This window comes from Bison bison, unplaced genomic scaffold (genome assembly GCF_000754665.1).
Source record: "Bison bison bison isolate TAMUID 2011002044 unplaced genomic scaffold, Bison_UMD1.0 scf7180017864473, whole genome shotgun sequence".
NCBI lineage: Eukaryota > Metazoa > Chordata > Mammalia > Artiodactyla > Bovidae > Bison > Bison bison.
In genome coordinates, this window is record NW_011495034.1 from 19,577,733 (window position 1) to 19,605,314 (window position 27,582).

The following is a 27,582-nucleotide window of genomic DNA, read 5'->3' on the forward strand; positions in this document are numbered from 1 at the left end:
CTGTATAAAACACTCGAATACAGATCAACGCTGGAGCCTGTGACACCCCCCTTCTCTTCCCCCACACTGCCTGATCGAGATGCTTCTGTACTTCAGCAGAACCTGGAGGCGGGAATGACACTTCACATCACTAATGAACCTGTAGCCGGGCATCTCAGACTCTCATCTCCTCTGCCTGCTTTGCCCCAGTCCCTGTCCAGCCAGCTTGGGGACAGTGGAGTAGTTGCTGCTGTGCTGAGTGACAGGCTTTTGGCCTCCAATCAGCCAACCAATGATTTGAAACAGAAAAAGGTAGTCTTGAGATTTGAATCCAGGACTTGCTACCTCCAAAGCCCATGTTCTTCCCACTAAGAAAATCCCATGGGCTTCCAATGGTTTAGGAAAAACAAGATATGTCAGTAGCCTGGCATTCAAGGTCTCAGTTTCCCTGACCCTTCTTCTATCGGCCAGCATCTCAAATCTGGCATGGACAGCCTCTGCACTTATCATTTCCAGAATGCTCTTTGAACTACCTTGCAAATACTCTGTATCTGGAATCCTTGCCCTTCATCTCTCCTCCCTTATGCTGCTCATAGCTTAACATAAGCTCTGGGAAGCCTGTTCTCTCCTCTTCATTGTGAGGTATACAACCTGGTCCTGTGCTTGACCATCTGCTTATCTGAATCACTCCATCCCCAAACATCACAGAGCAAGCACATTTATAGCAATATCCCATTCTCCCTATAGTTCTTGATCAACACTTGGCCTAGAAGAAGTGGGTGGGTTCTAGCCCCAGTTTTTATTATTTGTAAACTCCATGATTTTCATTGGAAGGACTGATGCTGAAGCTGAAGTTCCAATACTTTGACCACCTGATGTGAAGAGCCAGCTTACTGGAAAAGACCTTGGTGCTGGAAAAGATTGAGGCCAGGAGGAGAAGGGGACAACAAAGCATGGGATGGTTGGATGGCATCACTGACTGAATGAACGTGAGTGTGAGCAAATTCAGGGAGATGGTGAAGGACAGGGAGGCCTGGTGTGTTGCAGTCCATGGGGTCGCAAAGAGTTGGATGCAACTGAGTGACTAAACAATAAAACTCGGTGATGTTTGGCAAGTGATAATTACTTTTCAGCCTCACTTTTCTTATTTTTATGGAATTAACAATCCATGGTCTATCAACAGAGTTCTTAGAAGTGGGGACAATAAGATAAGAAATTGGAAACCACATTTTAAACTTGTCAAGTAAGTGTATTATTATAAATATTACATGTTTTGCATTTTCCTCCGTCACATTTTGCCCAGCAAACGTTCCTGTGAAAAGGAGGTCAGAGAAAGTATTTTCCCAATTTTTATAGATGGGAAAACAGGAACCTACGAAGGCTTAAGGAAGAGGAAGCAGAAATTGAAACTGATCCCTGAGAGGGTCTTTAACTTCTTGACTTCTGGCCTTTTTGTTAGATCACAGGTTTCTTTAAGAGCCCTCCTGTTCTTATTCTCAGGGAAATAACACTTTTTAATAACGCAAACTTGGAAAGCTTTTAGTGAGTGTGTACTTTGCACCAGAAAGACATTCAAAGGTTTGGACTGGCTCAGGGAGCCTTCGTTAGTCAGTTTCAGTCTGAGAAATTGAGCTGCAGTAAGAGGTTGGGGAGGAGCCAGGAACGGTCCGGGGTCTGCTGCACCACTGACCAGCCAGGTGACGTTGGGCATGTTGGTTACCTGCTTTTTATCTCGGGTTCCTCATCTGTTAAAGAGCATCTCTGAAATCTTACTTATAAACTGCTCAGAGCAATGGCTCAACTACTACTGTTGTTCATTTGCACAACAAATATTTGGTAAATGCCTACAGGGTACTAGACATTGTTTTAGGCACTGGGCATATGGCGGTCATCAGAACAAAGTCCCTGCCTTCACCGGGCTTCTAGTCACAATGGCAGGCAAAAAAAAGAAAAAAAAATCAATGAATATAAGATTTTTAAGTCATTAGTTAGCTTCTCTTACTGTCATTTTTATAGATTATTACATTTTTCATTTGATTTTATTGGCAGAGAATGTGAACATTTACTGGGTCATTGATTCTAGACTTCTAAAGACTCATCCTGATTTTATATCAGTGTTTCATTGCTGATTACTCACTGGAAAATAGCCACCCAAGAGACAATTCTACTGTAGCCTGGAACTATTATAAAACCGGTTTAGGTCTGTGATACTAAATGGTATAAGCTCAGGGTTTGCTGAAATTAGGGCTTACTAACTTAAATTACTGCTGAGGTCAGGTGAGTCACATACAAAGGGGTCAGCTGGCAGGAATTGAGACCGAGAGACTGCTGCCGTGAGGAGTAGTGGACACAATGTAGCTGGATCTTCTGATTTTGAGATGGGGCAATTCAGAGATTTTTCTGTGAACTTTCCTTATTTTTATTTAGTGGCAACACACTCACCTTTAAGATGAAACCCTTGAGTTGGGCCAAGTGTGGATTAAACAAAATCCTGGAGGTCAAGTTCAGCCCACGAACTACCAGTTTGCAAAGATCTTTGATTTACATCATTGTGTATGATTTTCAACTTTGTCCTAAACCACCTGGCCTTTTGAAGACACTGCAATTTCCTTCCTTTTGTCAGCCTTTTTCCCCAGGGTTATCTATGGCAGCCATCCCCATAAATAGATTTTCTGTGCCAGACCATTGCACCACCAGAGAGCCTGGTGAGCTTGGGTAGTGGAATCCTCTCCATGGCAGCCTGGTTTTTAGCAGGTCTTAGAGTCCATCTGTGGAGAAGGTGATGGCACCCCACTCCAGTACTCTTGCCTGGAAAATCCCATGGATGGAGGAGCCTGGTGGGCTGCAGTCCATGGGGTCACGAAGAGTCGGACACGACTGAGCGACTTCACTTTCACTTTTCACTTTCATGCATTGGAGAAGGAAATGGTAACCCACTCCAGCGTTCTTGCCTGGAGAATCCCAGGGACGGGGGAGTCTGGTGGGCTGCTGTCTATGGGGTTGCACAGAGTCGGACACAACTGAAGCGACTTAGCAGCAGCAGCAGCAGCAGAGTCCATCTGGGGCTTCCCAGGTGGCACTAGTGGTAAAGAACTCGCCTGTCAATGCAGGAGACATAAGAGCCGAAGGTTCGATCCCTGGGTCGGAAAGATACTCCAGGGGAGGGCTTGGCAACTCACTCCAGTATTCTTGCCTGGAGAAGCCCATGGACAGAGGAGCCTGGTGGGCTACAGTCCATGGGGTTGCAAAGAGTCGGACACGACAGAGGTGACTTAGCACAGCACAGAGTCCATCTGAGTGTTGGGGAAAGAACCCAGTCCTGCTTTCCCAACTTTAATAATCACTGACTCTGTACTTTCCATCTTTCTGGTGATGTTTGTTTTCTTTGCATATTAATATTTCCCACAGAAGAATGCTTAGATCCAAGAGAGAGCAAGCATGGGGCATGTATACAGACACATTCATGGTCCTTCTGGCCTAATACAGATGAAACCAAACCCCTGGGGCTCCTCTGCTTACCCCAGACATCCAGGAGACTTTAGCTCTTTGTTTTCCAAAGATTACAGGATTAAAGTTACTGGTCACCCAGTCCCAGGATATAATCAGCCGCATAGCTGAGCTGGGCTTAATTCTGTGCCAATGGTGAGTGACTGGCAGAGAATTTGGGGACAGGCCTCTATAGGAGTGTAAGTGAGTCTTTATTCCTGTGGTCTCAGAGCTGGGGAAGGCAACTTTGAATCATAACAAGCTTTTCAAGGCTTTGGACTCTGGCCTTGGTTAAATGGAATTTGGAGGTGATGAGTTGGAATTTTGACATGTGTTTTGAAGCAGCCATTTCAGCAAACCCACAAAACACCCTAAACTTCTATGGGAGCGGTTCTGAAAGTTTGAGTGTGCATCAAAATTACCTGGAGGGCTTGGAAACACAGGTTTCTGGCTCCTCTTCCAGCTTTTGATTCAAAAGGTCTAGGATAGAACCCCAAAACTTGCATTTCTGGCCAATATCGAGGTGATGCTAAGGGTGTTGGCGCAGAGATCACACTTGGAGAACCAGGACTCTAAGGAATCGGCAAACAGGTGTCTAAACAATCAGGAAATCCTTCCTTCCTCACATTCCTGCTGGTCTGTCTCCCTGTTTAGAGGCTGCCAGTACTAGTGGAAATCGAGTCGAAAAATCTGGGTTCCAGCTCTGACACTGTGTTATTAGTTCTGTAGCCTTGGGCAAGACATTTACCTTCTCTGAATCTGTTTTCCCACCTGGAAACTGAAAATAGTAATTCCAGCCATGCTTTCTTCACAGGGGTGTTGGGGAGATGCCAATGACCTTGGGGGTGCCTGTGCTCAAGACCCTTCATGCAGGCGTGAGGGACTCTTACTGACAGATGGGACCTTTGGGGTTATTAGTTTTACAGTCCGTCCTTGCTTTTCGCTCTGGGGAGTCCTCAGTTGTAAGACTATTTTAAAGTGAAGGACCTTCCAAATTTAAAATGTTGTTTTCATGAAGAATGAACCCTTTCTGAGAGAAAACACTGTGACTTCTTTTCTCTTCAAGAACGCCTTCCAACCTGAGATGGGTCCTCTTAGTGGAATGGACGAAACCCTCAAAATACCGGCATCTTATGGATGTTCTAAACAGACAGTGTTCCTGTTCATGTTGGGGGTTCGTTTTAAAGATTAGTAAGGAAGTGTTAGTCGCTCAGTTGTCTCTGACTCTTTGCAACCCCATGGACTGCAGCAGACAGGCTCCTCTGTCCATGGGATTCTCCAGGCAAGAATACTGGAATGGGTTGCCATTTCATTCTCCAGGGGATCTTCCCAACCCAGGGATTGAATCCGCATCTCCTGTATTGCAGGCAGATTCTTTACTGTCTACGCCATCAGGGAAGCCCCAAAGCCATATCCGGTGAGAATGGGATATGGGATATGCAGAAACCAATGCAATATTGTAAAGCAATTATCCTCCAATTAAAAAAAGGAAAAAGGATTGCTGACTTGAAAAATAATTTAGAAACAAGGAAGAGCTTAAACAGGCCAAGATAATAAGTGGATCAATCTTAATATGCTGAAGAGCAGCATGGGGTCTTTTCAAAATGGCTGGGATGTGCCTTGCCCAGAACAATCTCAAGACTTTTTCCCCAGCCCAGTGGATAGGAACTCTCCCACAATCCACTCTTGATTTCTCTCCTGATGATAAACAAATGTCTTTCACTTGGCCCAGCCCACATTCACACTGGCCAAAACAAGAATGTTTTCTCTTATATTGCCCAGGCTTTTTTTTTTTTGCAATATCAAACCTAAATCCTGTGCCGAGTTGGCAGTTAACTGTCTGGCCATCATGTGACAAGGGCTACAAAGGATAATAGTCCAGATGAAGAGGGCAACCTGGGGCTGAGAGATAAGATGAACATCCCACCTTCCCTGCTCCTTAGCATGAAATCCCAGCATCTTCCAAAGAAAGACTAGAGAGAGCTTGTGATGCTGTTTTAACCTTTCATCTAGTTTGTTCCTTAACTGGCCAATAGTGTGTGCCTATGGGCCATCCAAAAGAAATCTAGAGCCAACTGGATTATAGGTTTAATGTTACCCCTCAGCCCTCTGCTGTGAAGTGGGCAATTTCATTAAAGCAAAGAGGGAAAGAATGTGAGATGACCCCTGCTCTGTGCCCCGCTGCCTCACCAGTCCCACATCTATGTTAGCTGCTCCTTGAATCAAGGATTAGTGGGGTAGGGACTTCCCTGGTGGTCCAGTGGTTAGGACTTCCAATGCAGTGGGTGCAGATTTGGTCCCTGGTTGGAGAGCTAAGATTCCATCTGCCTCGTGGCCAAAAAAAAAAAAAAAAAAGCAAAAGCAATATTGTGACAAATTCAGTAAAGACATTAAAAATGGTCCACATTAAAAAAAAAAAAGATTAGTGGTGTGATATTCTGCATTCAAGTGAGCCCAAGCTCAACTTCCATCGAAGTTGAGGCAGAAAGGACGGAGTTGGAAAAATGAAATCATGGCATATTCTAGTCAAAATAATGTTTAAGGACCATCAGGCCCAACTTCCTTATTTTACAGATGGGGAAACTGAGGTCTACAAGTGGGAAAGGACATGTCCAAGTCACCTGGGTTCTAGTAAAGGAATTACAGAACTAAAAGTCGAAGTTGGAATGGCTTTGCTGCTGCTGCTGCTTAGTCGCTTCAGTCGTGTCTGACTCTGTGCGACCCCAGAGACGGCAGCCCACCGGGCTTCCCCGTCCCTGGGATTCTCCAGGCAAGAACACTGGAGTGGGCTTTAAGGTCATCCAAATTCCCAGGTGGCGCTAGTGATAAGGAATCCACCTGTCAATGCAGGAGACATGAGAGATGTGGGTTTGATCTCTGGGTTGGGAAGATCCCTTGGAGGAGGGCATGGCAATCCACTCCAGTATTTTTGCCTGGAAAATCCCATGGACAAAGGAGCCTGGTGGACTAGAGTCCATAGGGTCGACAGAGTCGGACACGACTGAAGCGACTAAGCACAGCAAACACACAACCTATCTACCCCTTCAGTGAGTACCCATCAGGAGACAGAATTCCCCTCTGCTGCTGGAATACCTTCTGTGACAGAGAACTCACTGCTTTCAGGGCCAGCTCATTACTTTCTCCCATAGCTGGGAGCATTAGAAAATCAGTGTTTTCTTTCTGTATTCCTGTGGCTTCTTATTTTTATCCTTGGGGACATGAGATTAAATCCAAGTCTTTACTTTAATTCCCATTCCTGTGGATATTTGAGGTCATCTGTCATGTTTTCTATAAATTTTTTTTTTTTTTTTTTTTGCCTACAACAAGCATCTCTTTATGCCTCCTGTGATTCACTGTGCAGGCTTCTCACCACCCAAACACTCTGCCCACATTTACCTGAATCCCTTTTGAATGTATGATGCCTCAAACTGAATGCAATCTTCCCGTGTCTAATTTGTTCTAAAGACTTAGTATCTATTAATTCATCCTAAGATCATATAGCCTGGAGGACGGCATGCCACCCCACTCCAGTATGCTTGCCTAGAGAATCCCATGGACACAGAGGAGCCTGGCGGGCAACAGTCCATGGGGTCGCACAGAGTGAGACACAACTGAAGTGACTTTGCATGCACACATGCAAGATCATATTGATTGCATTCAGAATAAACCATTCAGGATTCCTTTGGTTGTAAATGATGAAAATTAAATTCTAACTAGCTGCAGTAAAAGTGGGAATTTAATAGAGATGAATGGCTCCAGGGGCTCAAGCAACATTTGTCTGAGGTAGGTATCTCTGTATTTTCTCAGCTTTGCAATTGTTGGCTCCACGGCTAGGAAAGATAAGTGCCTACCATGCTCTCTTAGTCCATTTGGGCTGTTATAACAAAATGCCACAGGCCAGGCAGTTCATAAACAAGTTCTCACAGTTCTGAAGGCTCTAAGTCCTTCATCGGAGTGCCAGCATGCTTGGGGAGGGGATCTCTTCCAGGTCACAGACTTCCCATTGTGTCCTCATATGGTGGAAGGGGCTAGGGACCTCTCAGGAGCCTCTTTATAGAATGTTAATCCCATTCACGAGGGCTCCACCCTCATGGCTTAAACATCTCCCAAAGGCCCCACCTCCTAATACCACCATCTGTCGGGGTTTGGACTCCAGCATAGGAATTTTGGGAGAACACATTCAGACCACAGCATAGACCAGGTTTAAATGTTCAAAGCTCCTGGTACGTGGGAATAAAAGAGAGTGGGCCTCTGTATTAGTCTGCAAGAGCTGCCGTCACAAAGTCCCACAAACGGAGTGGCTTAAACAACAGAAATTGTTTCCCAGTGCTGAAGACTAGAAGTCTGAGATCAAAATGTTGCCAGGGTTGGTTTTCCTTCTCAGAGCTGTGATAAGAATCTACTCCATGCCTCTCCCCTAGCTTCTGCTGGTTTGCTGAAAGTATTTGGTGCTCTCTGGCTTTGTAAAAGCATCACCCCAACCTCTTCATCTTTACATGGCCCTCTCCTATGTGTGAGCCTGTGTCTGAATTTCCTCTTTTTATAAAGATGCTCATCACAGTGTATTAGGAGTCCCACCGATTCCAGTAAGACTTCATTGTAACTAATCACATCTGCAATGATCCTATGGCCCAATAACATCAGATTGTCAGGTATTTAGAGTTAGGACTTCACCATACATATTTTGGAGAAGGAACACAGTTCAAACCATAACAGCCTCTTTCACAATAATACTGCCAAGAACACCCAAGGCTGCATTTTGTGGGTTCTAGTGAGCCACACACCCATCCCTGAACTGATTAATCACAGTAATGCTGGGACAGAGACACGTCTTCTCCTGGAGCCCCTGGTAAAGTCAACAACCCAAACCACAGGGACTGGGAGTACGGGAGGGGAGGGTCTCAAGGAAAATGAAGGTGCCCATAGAAGAGGCAGTAATGGGTGTTGCACACACAAAACCTAGACATTTACTACTCAAGGGCAACTGAGCAAATCAGAACCCCGGGTCCAGCACCTGGGCAACAGCTGAGGCTATAGCAATACGCCACTCCAAGAACGCACTTGACTCCCTTTAAAAAGAAATGGTGTGTGTGTTGTCATGAATCAATCTGGAAAGTTGGGCTGCCAAACATTTCAGTTCTTACGAGGCCTCACAGAAGCCACTTCAGCTCTTGGTAGTTTGGTGTTTTGCATTCATTTCTTTTCATATCGGAAGATTAAAACAATAGCTTCTGGTTATCATCCCACATATTATTGATTAAAATCCTTGCCCGAAGACCTTCCATCTCACTTTTCAGCGTGGCATGATTTACTTTTCTTTTTACTCCCTGTAACAGATGATTAATGCTGATCTCTGGAGTCCCGGTGAGATGAAGCTGGGTGTCAGGTACGATTTGTCAGCTTGGAAGTATAGATTATTTTATGTTTCTCGAACTTTGTGGCCAAGGGAACACAGCTCTTGATGGTTAAATCCATCCACACTTTCCCCCTGGGCTATGAAATGCCAGAAACATTAAATAGCCCACTTAATACATAACCTCATTCTGTATGCTTGACTATTTTGTTTTTAATTTTTCTTCCCTTTCCCGGCTGCTCACATGAAATGGGATCAAAGAAAAAAATTATCCTCACTGGATTTTGTTAAAATATTAATAGGTTAGGGTTGACTGGCTAAATTGAATATCTTTGCTGATCTCACTTGCATGTTTAACTTGTGCTTAGGAAAATATGTTTCCTAGGTGATAACCTTTTATGTACCAGCCTGACTTCATTGAAATGCATAGAGATAAAAATATGTCACGCTCAGCGGCTGTGCTATTCTTGGGTGGCACTGTGATTATTCAGATGGTAATTGACCCCCACCTGTAGACAGCTCCGATTCTGTAGTCAATCATTTCATTTGATGTTAAAATATGTGAAAGTACAATTATATAATTTACATTACAAATCATGCTGAATGCCAGGGGTCTCTGAACCGCTGACAAACGCAAAGAAATCGGGGTTGGGGGAGAGGCCTCTGGTCAATAAATGAAGTGAATTACACCAGGCGAAGGGTTCACTTTTCTTATTTGTGTCCATAACAAGAGCTTTTGTGCATGTGTCATTGAAAGAGTAGCTATGGCCTTCTTTCTGAAACCGTAAATGGCAACGTTTCAGATGCCTTTCTGAGGATGTCTCCCCTTTCTCTGGCAAAGAATCACTCCTCCCATTAGTTAGAGAAGTGAGGGCTTGTCCAGGCCAGAAGGGAAAGCAGAGAATCTAATAAAGGGAAGAGGGCGTCAGGTCTGTGAGGTTGCAGTGCCTACTTGATGCCAAACCCAACACAAATGTGAGTGGTAGATGTGAATTACGCTTGCCCATTTCCAAACTTCAGATCTCGACCATCAAACGTGAAGCGTACTAATATTATTGAGTCAGTTATTATTTATCTAATATTCAATATGTTCTTTCATATTGGGACAAGTGTTTTAGATACATTATCTAGACAACCCTCCCAACTCCATCATATGACTTGGGTCTGCAATCAGTCTCCTTTTCAGATGAAGAGAGTGGATACAGAGGGATTACCGGGCTTGCCCAGGGCCATTTAGATAGAAAGTCAAAAGTGAGTGGTGGCAGAGCCTGGGCTGGTGACCACCCTCCTCTTCTGGATCGGGCATCAAATATTTATGGTGGCCATGCAGGACAGGAAAGGGGCATAGGACACAATTTCTGCCTCAGTGGAGCTTTTGGGAAAGAAGGTGGGTTGGGGTGGGAGTGGGCACCCTTGGTAAGGGTGGTCCAGATAGAGAACTCACCAGTGAGAAGGGTCCGATGGAGATGGACTAGGCACTGATGATGCACAGGGGAGGGCAGTCTCCAGTCCTGCTTCCGCTATCATAGGTCAGGGGAGGCGGCATGATTATGTCTTCGGTGAATGCGTAATATTTCCTGCATGGAGCCATCCAAAGGCACACTCTTGCTCTTCCTTCTACCACGTTCCAAGGCAGCTGGGCTGAGGGGTCCCCGGGGCCTCTAGCTTCCAGAGTGGGTGCATACTGGTCCGTTGCACAGAAGCGAAAAAGCTTCACTGCCCGCAAAGTGATTTTGGCCACCGAGAGCTGGGTTGGTTTCTGATGTGGACACCTGATCCTTGAAATGTGCTGGGAATCCTGCCCTATTGGCTACAAACAGCAGGTCTGCTGGCAGCGCCTCTCACAGGGGTGGGAGCCAGCCATATCTCCCAGCAGCCCTCGGGAAGAACACATCCCAGACGACATCACCTGGAGCAGATGCTGGTCATCAGACATCAATCGCTTCCATGGTGTTTATATTCCACCCTCCTATCTCTTAGTCACTTAGCATAATCATTGAGAGCCTAGCCTGGAGATAGATGCCTGGGTTCCAATCCTGGCTCTGTCATCTGCTGGCTGGGAGCCCTGCATATGTTAACTTCTGTTTGCCTCCGTTTCCCTATCTATAAATGAAGTGAAAAATAGTACCCGCCTTATAGAGTTGTTCTGAGTTAAAATGCCAAGCACTTAGAACAATGCCTGATACACAGTAAGAGAATATGTGCGTTCATGCTAAGTCGCTTCAGCAGTGTCTGACTCTTTGCAACCCCATGGACTGTAGCCCTCCAGGCTTCTCTGTCCATGACAAGAATACTGGAGTGGGTTGCCATGCCCGCCTCCAGGGAATCTTCCTGACCCAGGGATTGAACCCAAGTCTCCTGCATCTCCTGCACTGGCAGAAGGATTTTTTATCACTAGTGTCACTTGGGAACTCCAAATGTTAAATAAAATTTCTTTTGTTCTTAAATAAGGATTATCTTTTTTGCCTGACTGTATATGTGAGCTAAATATATTTCTAATAAACTTAAAACATACACATAACTACAAAATATTATTTTAGAATCTGTTTATGGACTCCCAGTGGTCTGGGCACTGTACTTTGTGAATCCCCAAAGAGTAAGTTCAAAACCCTGGGTCTGGCATTTTAAGTCCCACCCAGAATTGTCCCCCACTCACCTTTGTATCACTGTCTTCCCTAACAACTTAATATATACCTTGTGCTCTGTTGGTTTTTATACTTAAACAGCACAAAGTCATTTCATTATTTTATCAAGACGCAATATAGCTTAATGGTTAAGCACTCAGCTCTGGTGTAAATGACAGGTTTGAATTTCAGCTCTGGGCCATCTTTACTGAGTAATATCCATTACTCATCCTGTGCCCCAGCTTATACATCTGTAAAATAGGAATATAAATAGGCTCTACCTCCTTAGAGAGATTCAGAGAATTAAATGAGTTAGTTCAAGAAAGTGCTTAGTACAGGGCGTGGCTAAAGTGAGTGCTCGTGAAATGTGAGCTAAGCTGGTTGTTGGTATTTTGGTCCCATTTTAATGTTACATAGGGGTCCTTAAGCCTGCACGATGAATGGCCCAAAGAATGAAGCATGGACTTCTTTACCCAGGCTCTGGGGCAAGTATTTGAGGAGTTTGAGGCCCTTTCTCCCCAACTGAAAACTGCTCAGCTGGGGGTGGGAGGAGCTGACCTGGGAATGAGCCCGCCATTCCTCCATTCAATCAGAAACCCCAGCAACAGAAATCACCCACTTGGTGAACGAGCCAGACATCCTGGCCAGGGAAAATTTCCCAGGCACTTTCTGGTGGCTCATTTTGAAAGTGAATTGAGACATTATTTTTAATTAAAGTGGCAATTTGCCCTCGTGAGTATTCCGTCCCTTGATGCGCAAATGGTGGCCTCTGTTTTGTCCCCTCCTTGCCTTCTCTTTCTCCTTTTAATTTCAAGCCCATCAGAAAGCCAGTTTACTAAATTAGTTTTAATGGAAATTTAGCCAACACAAATACTAATGAAATGTAAAATTATTCCTTAGCTAATGAACAGCCAGTGGCTTTGGGGTTAATCGTTTGCTTCTGGTGTCAGCTTATTTATATTGAAATAGAATTGTAATAGGATTCCAAGCTAAAACTGTTTCATCTTCTTGATCATCACTTACCTTAGGGTTTATTCTTTATCATTTGTCATTGTTTAGTAATCGGTCTCACTTTGGACTTACTTGTGAATTAATTAATTACCTAGTTAAACTTGGGTGATATTTTTTTCTTTAAAAGAAATCGTCTTATTTTACCTTAGCAATATGTTTTTATTCCAAAGCTCTCCATACACACGGAAACATCTTCTTCATTGATTTTTACATCAACTGATCATCTTGACCAGCCAGGAATCAAGGGGTTCTCCCTTTATCAGCTATGGCTGATCCCCTCAGTGTCCTCCAGACAGAGCTCTAGAAATTAATTTCTAGAAATTAATTTTCCTTCTCTAGGACTCAGTGATCCCATTTAAAAAGGTGAGATTTGATCACTAGATCAATGCTTTTTAAACCTGTGGAGGTTATTCTAAAGTTACTGCTATGGGATATTGATGCCCTGGGGATCAGGTACTTACTTGGAAGAGAACTATTCATTCAAGTTCTCTCTTTTAAAGACAGATTTTCCTAAGTGAGTTTTTATTTGGAAAAACTGAGAGGGAGGTGAGGATTACACTATCTAAATAAAAAAAAAGTTTAGACTAGGGATCGGGTTTAGGGAAATCACTTAAGCTCTTGAAGTATAACGGAAGCACAGGCAACAAAAGAAAAAAATAGAAAAATTGGACCATCAAGCTTAAATATTTCTATGCATCAAGACACCATCAACAGAGTGAAGCAGCAGCCTATGGAATAGGGCTGCAGATAATATATCTGATAAAGGATTTTTTATTTGAGTAAAATTGCTTCACAATATAGTGTTAGTTTCTGCTGTACAACGAAGCAAATCAGTCATATGTAAAGATGTATATCTCCCTCTTGGACCTCCCTCCCACCCACACCCTATCCCACCCAACTAGGTCATCAGAGAGCATTGGCTGAACTTCCCGTGCTTTATAGCAGGTTCCCACTAGCTATCTACTTTACACATTGTAATGTGTGCGTATGCATATGTGTATATATACATACGCTGCTGCTAAGTCGCTTCAGTCGTGTCCGACTCTGTGCGACCCCATAGACGGCAGCCCACCAGGCTCCCCCGTCCCTGGGATTCTCCAGGCAAGAACACTGGAGTGGGTTGCCATTTCCTTCTCCAATGCATGAAAGTGAAAAGTGGAAGTGAAGTTGCTCAGTCGTGTCTGACTCTAGCGACCCCATGGACTGCAACCCACCAGGCTCCTCCGTCCATGGGATTTTCCAGGCAAGAGTACTGGAGTGGGGTGCATTGCCTTCTCCATATATATATGCTACTCTACCAATTTGTCCCACCCTCTCCTTCCCCATGTAGCCATGTCCATTCTCTACTTGATAAGGGATTAATATCCAGAATATACAAAGAATTCTCAAAACTCAACAACAAAAAATGAACATCGATTCAAAAATGGACAAAAAAACTTAAATAGATATTTCTCCAAAGCAGATATACAACTGGTCAAAGAAGCACATGCAAAGATCCTCACCATCCCTAATTGCTGGGGAAATATAAACCCAAACTACAGTGAGATGCCACTTCACACCTACCTACCTGGCTCTCAGGATGACTATGAAGATTAAATGACACAACACGTGGAAAGTGTTTAGCACAGTGATACTTCAATAAATTATTAACATATCAATTAGTTCTCCTGACACACATTGAGCACCTGCTGTGTTCCAAGTAAGGCATGAGGTGCTTTATGAAATACGGACCATGATATAACAATGACTTTGCAAGAGGGTTGAGAAAAAAGTTAAATGATGCTAAAAACTTTAAATGTTTAAGTTGGTTTCTGATGACAGGTATTTGTATCAGGCTGTTCTTCATATTTCCTCATTTAGAAAAGCAAAATATTAAAAACAAAGCAAACAGAACAACCTTAGTTTTCAATCTTTAAGGCTGTCTTGTTTCTAAAATGCCTGGATGTGAAGTTAGCACCTGCCATTCTGGATGAGGCCAGCTCCCGTTATACCATCTGGAATTCACTAGAAGGTCAAATCAAGATACTTTACCCAGGCCCTTCCTGCAAAACAGAATTAGGTTAGACTATCCCAGCAGAAGTCTGGACCAGCTCAGCAAAGCTGCCAAGTGTTATGAGTTGTAAAGCCACAACCTGAAGGCATCTTTGGTTCTGGTTCACCCATTGCATCCTCTAGCTGGGCACTCTGAGACCAAGAAAGAGGAAGAGGCCCTGCATCACTCAGGCCTTTGGGCATGGAAGGGGGTGCGCATGGGACATTCAAATTGTCTGTTGGTCTGTCTTGTACTATCTGCTACTGAGCATATATTTCCCTGTGGGGCCTCTGCCTCCCCCATCACCTGACCTTCCACCCAAGCCTTGTTACAGCTTACTTTTCCTTAGTGCTGTTCCTTATAACTGTTAAAAATGATTAAAGAAGACTATGTGGGTGATACAAACTTGAATACTCCACAAAGCGGGCATTTTCTGTCCCCAAGGGTCCAGAAAACTGCAGAATGGGGTGGAGGCATGGAGCTTTCATTGGGTAAAGAATAAGGAACAATGAAGGGACAGAAAATGGATAAGGAACTAGTAAGTAAGTATAGAGCCCAGAGCTGGCGTCTGGGGACTGGCTGACTGGACAGCCTGTGTTTCAGGAGAGTCATTTACAGGAACACGGAAGTTGTCTGAGTTTCGGTGTGCTGACCTTGCACCCTGGGCAGGAGAAGCTCCACACTGAGTCTAGGAAGTTATTTTAACACAACCCTTGCTCTTTCAGCATCACACTGAAGGGTGAACTGTTTGCAGCACCGTGGTAGATGGGTTGGAAGACTTTCTCAGACTGGGGATCTGTGATTTCTCAAGTGGCCCCAGGCAGGGAGCCTCTGCCTTCTCCCACAATCCACTGCTTCAAACATGGCGGTCCCTGAGTCTGTCAACGCCTGTGGAACTGGATGGTCCAAAGATGCTCAAGTGAGTTAACCAAACTTACCAGGTTCAGGATTCCCTGCTGTCCAAAAGTATGACATTTTCATGAAAACTTTCATAAGCTGAAATGGTGTCAAGTGAAGAAACAATACTCCGTGACGCATCTTGCCAACAGATGCATAAAATCAATTGAGATAAAGTACAGATACTCACAGATGTAGTTCAAAGCCATGGTGGCCTGATGCTGTGATGCTGAGTGTGCTGCCCGAGAAGGAGCCTGGTGGAACCACTCTCACTGTTCCAGGTGTCTCCATACTGGCTTCTGCAAAACAAACACTGTACATTATTTTCCCATTTTTGCCTTTTTTTCCTAAAGGCAAAAACTCTCTTTGGATTTCTTTCAGTTAGTGAAACAGGTACTAACGTAGGTCTTTCCTAAAAGCGAGGAGGTGTTAAGCGAACTTTCAAATAGTGGGGGATACCTGTACTCAGGACCCCTGAGCCTGCTTTCATAAAGGGTGGAATCCCTGAGCCCTTCCTTTGGGAATTCCAATTCAGTGTATTCCAAATGGAAACTGGGAATCTGAATGTTTAACAGCATCCAGGTGATGTTAGGATTTATCCAGTTAAGTCATTATTTCCTGCCTTTCCTTCCTCCATGAGCTTGCAGATAAGAAAATCGAGTCTCAGAGATAAGAAATAATATTTTCAAGTGTGGAAAAAAGAGTTCTAGAGGCTACCTACCTTTTTAAAAATAATTCATCTTTGTCCTCAAAAGCCTGGAGGAGGAAGACCCTAAAAGGATAACCGTTCCTTTGTTGTTCACAACCTTGACCGTGGAGCAGCTCTTTCTCGTCTCACCTTCAGGATAATCATTGTCATCTTCCTTTGGCAATGACTTCAGAGTCACCCCACCCGTGAGTCCTCTATAAAAACACCCTGTGTCACTTCACAGAGAGGAGTTACAATGTGCCTGGGAACATCTCTCTCCTAAAATTATAAAAGAAAAACATCAGCCTCTAAATATATCAACCACGATGAGCCTTCTATTTTTGATCCATTGTTGTACAGCTTGAGATCCCCAGCTATTAGCGTGCTAAGCTTGGCCGAAATTAGACCGGAGATATTAAAAGCAATTAATGTTCTTCCTTTTCATTTTATTTATTTATTTTTCAGTTTCATGAGGCAATTACTTAAGAGGCTTTCAGGAGAAATCCTGAGCATCATTTTCAATCAGCAGAATGAAAACATTGCCTTTTGTGATTTGGCAAATAAACGACAGGGAGAAATGACTCGCTTCTATGTCGCTGTGTACTATTCATTAAAGGCTAATTGCTGTGGTCTCTAAATGAAATACGGCAAACTGTTCCACCTCTGTGCCAGTTTGTTTAAAATCTGCAAAAGCTTTATTATTAACACTATTTAATTATGAGAATGTCAGCCTTAGAGAATTCCAAACCCACACTTTCCCTTCATCATTAGTAACAGGCCAAAAATGAAACACTTTCAACAATGAAGGGTTCATATTTCAAGCTTATACAGTAGCTGCTAAAAGGCTATACTCAGAAAATCAATTTTATTAAAGTCCTTCCAGCACTAAAGGGACTTGCATGCAACTAAGCAATTTTAAAAACATGTCCAGGAGTCGCGACTTTTTGATTCATGTTTTTAGTGGGGTGGTTTTGGACTGTTTTCAGTATTGTCTCCTAACAGTGGGGTCAGAAGTGATTTGGGGAAGGGCTGAGCAAGGCACAGGGAACGTGACCTCACACTTTCTCCCTGCCTCGATTTCCATCAGATGTGGGGATCTACGGACCAGGCAATTTAGAGAGAGGGGTGACAACCTGCAAGACTGGGAATGGGAGAGGAGGGGCAGCGGGGGAAGGAGACAATGCTTTGCTCTTTTACTTTTTTTTTCTTAGTTTATTATTATTATTATTCATTTTAAACTCAGGGAAATAAGATTATCTACGGATCTAAGTCACAGATGTACCAGCTTAGGCCCTGAAGTCTGCATGAGCGCTCCGCAGTTTTCTTTCACTAACCCTCCCAGTACCAAGCTTTGTTCAAACTCCTCATTTGGCAGTTCATTGGCCGCCTTTCTACAATCATCTACACTATATATTTCTATCATGGAACTTTTCCCTTGGTGATTTCTGTGTCTTGTCTCCTCGAAAAGGTCTTAAGTGTTTTGAATACAGAGACCGAGATCCCATCTCTTGAAACTCTTTTCCCAAACTCTTGCTCTCATCTTTAATGACTACTTCTCCAGTTGCCCATGTCTCTTCTCCCCAACCTTTTGGCAAACCCTTTGGTGTGGTGTGGCTGTGTCGCCAGCATCTAGAGCAGTGCTTGGCACGTGGCAGGAATCAACATCAGTGGGTTGGACCCATCGGTGTATTAATAATCAATGGATGCATCTCTGTGATTCCTAGACAGGGCTTTTGTTTTTGGGTAGGTACACAATAATTTCTTTCAGTATTACCATTTTAACATTTTAATATCATTAAGTATTTCAGTATTATTGTTTGGGGACTAATTGGCAGGGTAACCTGGGAACGAATGTACAGGCCCCCAGATCAGACAACCTGAGTCTGAATCCTGGTGATGTCTATTCTAAGCTGTGGCATCTTCCCAAGGTGGACTCCTGACCACTTTAAGGCAAGAATTGGGCCCTTCTGCTTCCCAGTTCCTCTGCCCTTAGAAAAATGGCAAATAACGTGGGCTTTATTATCACACAGACCTCCATTACAACAGGGATTTTGTTCTGTTCTTCTATGACCTTAGGCTTATTATCTAACTCTTGATTTCCTTAGGTATAAAATGTACACAGGAATGTCTAGTCCCCAGGATTGTTCTAAGGATTAAATGAGATGATGGTTGTGTAGCATTAGTGATTGATTTGGTACATGATAAGCTTAATAAATGGGAGGACTTTGATGACAAAAAACAAGCACGATGGCTATCGTTTGTTTGATTGTGGGGGAACAGGGTTAAGTTTTCAGTGTGAAAGCGTAGTGGAGAAGCTGGGATATTTGAGCTTATTCCCAAGTCTTTGTGGCTGAAGGCAAGGACTTCCATATCTCAGTTTTGTCATCTTTGAAATGGGTACAGTTGTGCTTGCCCTGTTAGCATCCCAATGTTGTTCTGAGTCTAAAATGAAAGAATAGGTCTCAAGGCAATGGTGTGATACACAATTACTCACCTTCTATCAAAAATAAGTATTTCTTGAGGATTTGACGCTGGCCTAGTACCTACCATTGTGATGAGGACATGTATCATGTAAACCCCATCTTCCAGGATAAGGTAAGGGTGTTAGTTGCTCAGTCATGTCCGACTGTTTGCAACCTCATGAACTGTAGCCCATCAGTCTCCTCTGTCCATGGAATTCTCCAGGCAAGTATACTGGAGCAGGTAGCCATTCCCTTCTCCAGAGGATCTACCCTACCCAGGGATTGAACCCAGGTCTCCTGCATTGTGGGCAGATTTTTTACCTTCTGAAACACCCGGGAAGCCTGAGGTAAACGTAACTCTTACATTTATTGAGCTCTTGCTATAGAGTGACACTGTTCCCAACACTTTGCAGATTAACTCATTTTATCCTCACAACAAATCACTAGGACAGTGTTAGTTCCTTCTTCATTTACAACTGAGGATCCTGATGCTCAGAGAGGGGAGCTCAGCTTTGGGCACAGTGGCACACAGTGGCAGAGATGAGAGTCAAACCCAACCATCCAGCTCTTTTCTACAAGCTATCTGTTCTTAGACGAGTTGCTTCCTTTTTCTGGGTCTTTGGTTTCCCTTTCTCAAGATGAGTGAATAATTTTGGCCTGATGTTCCTTGGATCCTAGGAGGACTCAGGGTCAGAGGGAAAGAGTGGAAAAGGGAGTTTTAGCAGTAAGAGTGGGGGAAGGCCATGAGCAGCAAGACTGTATTTTAATTAAAATAGAAGGCTTCCCTGGTGGTCCAGTGGCTAAATATCTGCCTGCCAAAGCAGGAGTCAAGAGTTCAATCCCTGGTCCAGGAAGATCCCATATGCCCCAGGGTAACTAAGCCTGTGAGCTGCAAGTACTGAGCCCCCAGGTCACAATTGCTGAAGGCCAAGGACTGCACCCACTCACTGCAACTAGAGAAAACCCGAGTGCAGTGACAAAGACCCAGCACAGCCATGAATAAATAAAAACAGAAAAATAGTTTTCAAATTATTAACATGCTCATACACAGCTCCCTTCCTTGTATGGGTATTTACAACAATCCTCTCCAGTTGAAGGTCAGATAAAAAGCCCCCTATCATCTAGTCTATTTCTTGTATTATTTTAGTTCTATATTTATGTCTTTAATTGAACTGGAATTCATTTGAGCAGGGAGAGTGAGGTGAGGCTTTAACCTTGTATTTTCTAAACAGTTAATCAATTTCCTTGGCACAATTTCATTAAATCATTATTAATTTCCTAACTTATTGGAAATACCTCTTTTATCATACAAATGAATATGTAAATTTGAGTTTGTTTCTGAACTTTCTCTTAATCTACGGAGACGTCTGTCTACTCATGTTCCAAGGCCACAATGGCTGTTGCTGGTTGATTAAAATAAATCCATACGCAATGACTGCACATTAATAATATTTAAAAACCAAGAACTTTGGATGTGAGGTCAAAGACAACACGGACCCATTACCCTTAGGACTTTACAGCTGGGCAGACTTCCATCAGACTAGTGCAGTGGTTTATCAAGACTCTGATTGGAAACACTGTGTTTGCCAATTAGTCATTTGACATATTGTCTGCATGGTTGGTGGGAAGTCTTGGCCACGATCATAGAGTGTTTGTAAAAGATGAGGGCAAACTCCTTGGTCAGGTGAAGTACAAAGAATACGGTGAACTTTCCATGTTTCCTACAGCTTGCAGAGGCATTTAGAGATGATTTTCCATGTTCACTCAATGTCAGCTACAATGTCAGATACACATTTGGGCAGAGGAAGCCACTTCAGCATGTGGAGAAACCCACTCCATGAAGGGGAAATGTTCAGAGAGAAGTTGTCTGGCTCTCTGGCTCACGTCAGTGCTCTGTCCATCCATCCCACATCAGGTATGTGTTGGGAAGCGTCAGGATCACCTTTAGAGGGAGAAGTAATGCTGTGTGAAGGGTCACCATTTACTTTTTCCTTTTTAAAAAATATTTATTTATTCAATTTATTTATTTTGGTTGTGCTGGGTCTTAGTTGTGGCACGTGGGATCAATCATACATCTTATTTGCAATATGTGAACTGTGCTAGTGGTAAAGAATCTGCCTGCCAATGCAGGAGACATAAGAGACGTGGGCTCGATACCTGGGTTGGGAAGATCCCTTGGAGGAAGGCATGGCCACCCACTCTAGTGTTCTTGCCTGAAGAATCCCATGGATAGAGGATCCAGGTGGGCTGCAGTCCATGGGGTCACAAAGAATCGGACACAATTGAGTGACAGCAGGCAGGCATGTATGAACTTTTAATTGCTGTGTGTGGGATCTAGTTTCCTCACCTAGTATCGAACCAGGGTTCCCTGCATTGGGAGTGCAGAGTCTTAGGCACTGGAGCACCAGGGAAGTCCAACCAATTACTTTTTAAATAACTTTGGATGAGTCTCTAATCTCTCTGGCTCTCCATTTCTTGTTTTGTAAAGTGGAGATAATGGTTCCTGCCATCTTATATAGCTGTGAAGATCAAATGAGATGGTACATATGAAAACATGATACTCTTGTAGTCTTTAAGCAACTAAACATTGATAGCTATGACTACTACACTTGGATCATGACTTTAATAGATGAATTATTTAAGACCGGCTATTTTTCTTTCCTGGTTGATTTGGAAAAAAGTCAGATTGCTCAATAGTCTCTAAAAGTTTAAGTGAGCGTTACAGAATCCTCTAAACTCCAACAATGAGGAATGTGTCCAGCAAAAGCCATTTGCTGGAAAACCATATGATTAGTTTCATTTGTGTTATAAGATTTTTTCCTTACTGAAACAAAAAAAAGCAATAGAGAAATTTTATAGAAATGCACATCCTATTTTTTTTGTTTGTTTGTTTTTGAATACTTTGGACTCTTGGTAAATTCTCAAGTGCAGGCATACAGAAATGCAATGACTGACAAGAAGCTGGTTTCTTGCACTGGATGGAAATCCATGAAGGCATTGGGTGCCTTTTCATCACTCCAAGATCTGAGGTTATGGAATTTCATGAACTAATTATTTATTCTCATTATCTTCTACTTCTTTCATTCTCTTTTGAACCCAGCTCCATCAGGTTCCTCTCCACTGAGAAAGCTCTTCTCAAGGTCATGTTGCTAAATCTCATGGTCAAATCTCATGCTTCATCTTATTCAACTGATCAACAGTGTTGGATGTAGTTGATCACTCTCTCCTTCAGGAAACACTTTTCCCTTGGCTTTTAGGATACCACACTCCCCCAGCTCTCCTGCCATCTCAATGGAAACTCTTTCTTAATTAGAGGTCTTCTGTGTCTTCCCAGTCTTTAAATGTTGAAGCATCCTCAGGCTCAGCCTTCAGATTCTTTTTCTTCCTTCCTTACTCTTCTCTTCTGTCCCCTTTCCTTTCATTTCCCTTCCTTATCCTTCCCCTCTTCTCTGCTTCTATACACGCTTTAATGCTTTTTCTTCTCTAGCTACTCATTTAGTCTCATAGCTTTAAATACCATCATAAAACATATCTCCAGATGATACCTCTCTCTTGAACTTGAGAATCTCTGTCCACTTGAGTGTCTAAAAGACATCTCAAAATGAGCATGTTCAAATTCCTAAGTTCCTCACTCATGACTTGGTTCTTTTGCCATTGTCCCATTTCAGAATATATTGGGTTGACCAAAAAGTTGATCTTATGGAAGAACCTGAACAACTTTTGGTTAACCCAATACCTCCATTTCCCCAATATTGTAAGCCAAATTCCTGTTGACTCTGTCATATGTATATGTATTAAGTTGGCCAAAATGTTTAGGTTTTTCTAGAAGATTAACTTATGAAGTTGAAGTAGGAGTGGCCCAGTTATATGTGTGTGTGTGTGTGTGTGTGTGTGTGTGTGTCTAAGTGTGTGTATACATATAGATACAGGTGCATAGGTATCTATCTATCTATCTATATATATAGAAGAGAGGTCAAGTAACTCTCCTATTTCTCACCACTTGTACACTACTAACGTGGGCCAAGCTACCACTGTCTCTTGCTTGGATGACAACAATGGCCTCCTATCTGGTTTCCTTCTTTCCATTCTTGTCACAGTATGTATAGAATTAAGTCTGAGTCATTCTTTCAAAATCTGAATCTAGTTATGCCCTTCTTCTTCTCAAAGCCCTCCAATAGCTTCTCTTACTTGAAGGAAAAATCAAATCCTTACAATGGCCATGAATAATCTACTTCCCCATTTTCATTTCCCATTTTTTCCCCTCACTTATCCTGCTCTAGCCAGACTTGCCTTTTTGTTGTTCATGTCTCAGAACTTTGGCACTTTCTGTTCCCACTGCCTGCACTGTTCTTCCATCAGATGGCTGAGTGATCTACATCCTCTCTTCCTTCCGGTCTCTGCTCAGATGTCATCCAATCAGTGAGGTCATCCCTGCTTACCACTTACATAATAATAAATTCACCTTGCTTGCCTTTGCCATCTTCTCTGCCTTGTTTTATTTTTTCTTTCCTGAGCTTATCATTACCTATTTGTGCAGGCACATAGTTGATGCTTATGAATACTGTCGAATGAATGAATGAATGAATGAGGGCTGGGATACAGAAATTCCTATGAAAGTATTCTCTGTCCAATGGGCTTCTTCCTTCTGAGATGGAGGGATATCTACTGGCCCCCAGTCCTTGGAGCTTCATATAGGAGGGGTTTGCTGTGTCCCCTAAGTCTCCTAGCAGCAGGGAAGGAGGATAAAGCTTTGCCCAAACCTCTGAGGTCCAGATCCAGGTGATGGGCCAGGCTGGGTGGGAAGGATTGAGGGTGTTGTGGGCATGGCAGGCATTTGGAGTCTTAAAAATGAGACAGAGGTGCTTCACAAGGGAGACCAAAAGCCAAGTCGGGTCCCACCATAATCTGCCGTGTTTGCTGTCCTAGGTTTCAGAGGATTTGTCTGGACTGATTTCCTCCAGGGAAACAGTAATGTGTGTCAGCAATTACTCTTTCAAGTCGAAACACTATCTTTATCACAGGGCACTCAGGCGCTTGCTCCGAGGGCTGGAGGACAGGGAGAGGGGCGATAAGGGAGCCAAATAGCTTCAGGAGGACTCCTTAGTCCTGGGGCAGGGATGAGGGTGGGGGTGGGCACCTTCCCTACTCCAGGCGCCTGGAGGGACCCCCAACTAGGGCAGCTTGCTTGAGACTTCAGAACACCCCAGAGCTGGAGCTCAGGCAAAGAGAGCCAAGCCACACAGGGCCGGTTTTATGCTTTTAGTTCTGAGATAGTGATCGTGGGGGAAAATTCTCTGCATTTGTGGAATCATAAATTTTTTAAAGTCTCTTGGCTCCACTTTTAAATTTAGTGCCTGAATAAAATGTTGGCTCAAGCTCCATATTCGATTATTAAAAGTCATACTCAGGCCTGGGAGACGAGTATTTACACATCTTCCTGCTCATCTGAAGACCCACATATCAAAATATGGCTCGCATCAGAGTGTGGTTTCCTGGGAAGAGAGGCTCCGGAGAACTGAGTGCCACATTTGTTAAATGAGGGAGTTGGACTAGAAAGCCCTTAAAACTCTTTTTGTTCTAACATTTGTAAGTATTCTCGGCTATGCTTTCACCAAATTCGTTGTTTTTCCCCTTGATTTTTAAAGAACAACATGAATGCATATGTTTTTGTGTGCCTGTGTGTAAATTAATCAAAGAAAGTTCTAGAAGGATACAGACTAAGTTGCTAACAGCAGTTATATCTAGAGAGGGAACCAGGATGGGAAGGGATAGAAGTCAAAGGAGACTTTAACTTTATAGATCATGTTTCATTTTTTTCAAGGAATATGTCTTCACATATTCAATTATTTTTCAACTAGCTTATGATTGCTATAGATAGTCCCGAAGCCATGGAAAAGTATAAAATTGAAGATAAAAATTTATCATATCTCTCAGACCCCAGAGATAACACTGTTGGTATTTTGGCATTTTTGCTTCAGGAAAAGTTTCCTAATTACTAGGTCCACTCACACCAGGTGTTCCCATCAGGGTCACAGGGATATAGCTTTTAAGACAGGCCTTTGCTTTGGTTTCATTGCCAAAAGGATGATGCATCTTTTCCCCTAAATAAAAATCAATAGTAAAATACCCTGAGGAGTGAGATATGGAAAATGTCCATTTTGGCCCATTTGAAAAACATCTGTACATTTTATTTTTGGTGGATTATGGATCATAAGAGTCCCAGGCATGGTACGTATTTACCCAAATGAGGGAGAGGGGAAAAGTCACTAACAGAAGAAAGAGAGATGAAAGATGCTGAGATAAGGGGAAAGTCTCTCATTTCTTTTTTAAAGGTAGTTTACCAAAAAATCACTTCCTCCCAATGGTTGTATTAGACCTACAGAAAGGTCATAAAAACACCTATAGTTCAGGTGTGGCTGACACGGTAAAATAAATAGATTCCATAAAAAAGAAGGAGCCTATAAACAGCTAATCTGTATTTTGGAAAATTTTTTTGCCTGACCTTTTAAAATGGACTTGAAAAATAGCAACAAAGTATGAGTGTGCACGTGTGCACACGTGTACACACACACTTTAAAAACATCAAAATGGAAAAACAAACATTAGTAACTAGAAAAAGATTTTTAAAATATTAACTGATTCTCAAAATAATGCCCCAAATATGAATGTGAATATGCAGAATAATGATAATCTATAATAATAAGAAACAGCAAAAGCCCGAAAGACACAATAAGGCCACTTGTGTTAAGACATATTCCGCCACTTGGCAGAATGGCGATTCAGCTTCCATTTTAGAAAAGAGCAAGTGGTTCTGGGTTGAGGGGAGGAGAGAGAACAGCAGTGGATCAAGAATCCCATATTTGGTAGGAACTGACCAAGACAAGGGACCTTAGCCATTGGAGCCTTCTGACACCCAAGTAAGGCAAACCCTGGGACAGTGCCCAGATTTCTTCTCTGCCCCACAATCTACCCAGCCTTCAATTCTGGGTTCCTGGGAGCTAAGTTCCTTTTGGGGGAGCCCCCTGAAGTGTGTATGTGTTGGGTAACAGAAATGGGTAAGGGTTTGGGGTTGGGTGTAGAAGGCAATTTCTCTGTTTCCTTGCTTTGTGCATTGAATCTGTCATTTTAATCATCTCCATAGCAACTGTACCCTCATAAACATAATTTTCCTGCTAGAAAAGCTGGGTCGCAAAAGAGGAAAATCTAATTCGAACACCAACCCCTGCATCCGGAAAACAGATTCATCGTGGCTCAGGATTAGTGGGAACATCAAGGGTCTATAGTTCAACTTGCGTCTCCTTGAATCTCTCCCATGACATCCTGTTAGACACTCTCCTCTTATACATCCCCAGGGGAAGGGAACTCACTACCTCCTCACGTCTGAGAATCAGTAACTTTTCTTCATATTGAGTTAAAACCCAGCTCTAAAAATCCTTCATCCAATGGTCTATGCTGTGGGGTCTCCATGACAACAGGCTGTCACATCTTCTTGGAGTTCTCCTCTGTTTTCTTCAACTATTCCTCACATGCGTTTCCAGGTCCCTGTCCTAGGAGCTCACTGGGCTACCAATGCCCCCCATCCCATCCGCCCACACACTAAACTCATCGGGGTTTGGATTCATGGGTATCTACAATTCAGTTGTTCAAGGCAGAGACCCAGTTGATGGACTGGACTGTATTATTGAGGAATCCTTCCACAGTCAGTGATAGAAACCCAACTCAAAAGGGCTTATGTTGGGGGACTTCCTGGTGGTCTAGCAGTTGAGAATCTGACTGCGAATGCAGAAGACACGGGTTCAATCCCTGATCTGGGAAGATCCCACATGTGGCAGGATAACCAAGCCCAAGTGCTGCAACCACAGAGGTGCCACAACTACCGAACCCTCGCAATCTAGAGCTCATGCTCTGCAACTAGAGAGATCCTGCACACTTCATCGAAGACCCAGTGCAGCCAAGAAAAAAAAAGGTGGGGGGTGGTTATGTTAACTAGCGAGTTGATTGGCTCACACCACTGAAAATACAGGTGTGGCTTCATTTGTGGGCTCCCTAATCGTCATCTCTCCCCTCGACTTCTCTCTATGGGCTCCCAGTGTGGCAGGCTGGCTGCCAGCAGCCCCAAGCTTTCAGAGCTCTGAGCCCTGAAGCTTTGGGGCAGAGTTCTGGGCTTGGCTCTCATCGACCTGAATTGAATTGTGTGTCCATCCCTACACAGATAGCTGAGACCACAAGTATGGCGCTACTCAGACTGACTAAGTGTGAGACAAATCCCTGGCACTGGCATTGGAGTCAACTTCTCTTCAAATACATAAAACCTAGAAAGGGATTTGTCAGAGAGAAATGGGACTCCTGTCACTAGGAGGGAGAGTACAGCTAGGGGCGTCAGTGTCCATCACATCAACTAAAGACGGGATGTGTCTCCTGGTCAGAGGTCACCGATGGGGACAAGGAAGAGATCCTCGAAGAGTTAAGAGCCTTGGTGGGTTAACCAAGCAGGTCAGGGAGGTCCTTTATAAGCACAGATGCAGTCAGCTTCCCCCCCTGGGCTTTTGATAAAAGCTTTCCCTCACAAATTCCTTAGCTTTAGCACCATCTTTCACAGCTTTCAGGTTGTTGCCACATTGTTCAGAAGAAAAGTTGATTTTCACACTTAAATTAGGTTGTTTAAAAAAAGCCAGCAGCTACCCTTACCTCTCCCGCACCTCCACTTTGTTCAAAGACAATATCCCTTATCTGGAACCCACTGGAATTTTTGTGTGCTAATTGTATATCCCGGGGCATAGAGAAGGAGGCGTTCAAGTGGAGATATCTCTCCAGGCCCTAAAGAGGGTCTTTACTGGAAGGGGGATGGGTGCTGGGACTGCAAGGAGTGCTAGAGAGGGCTCCAGTGGTCACCAAAGTGGACCCCTCCTGGAGCAACTCCCAACCCACCTGGGTGACAGATTGGGGAAGAGGAATGAACAGGAATGAGATTGTCTAGTCACCAATGACTGCATAGCAGATTCAGATAAACATTACACCAACCTTGTGTTCTTCCAACATTTTTGTTACTA

At 43.4% G+C, this 27,582-nt stretch overlaps 1 long non-coding RNA gene across 1 annotated transcript in view; it reads right to left on the reverse strand.

Annotated features, from left to right (window-relative positions):
• LOC105004337 overlaps positions 1–16,297 on the reverse strand; it is a 23,116-nt gene extending 6,819 nt beyond the window's left edge. The window contains exons 1-2 of the long non-coding RNA XR_827207.1: positions 16,104–16,297; positions 15,573–15,681 (exon numbers count right to left, since the gene is read on the reverse strand). This is a non-coding gene — a long non-coding RNA (uncharacterized LOC105004337). The remainder of the gene's footprint in view (positions 1–15,572; positions 15,682–16,103) is intronic.
• Between the last annotated feature and the right edge of the window lie 11,285 nt (positions 16,298–27,582).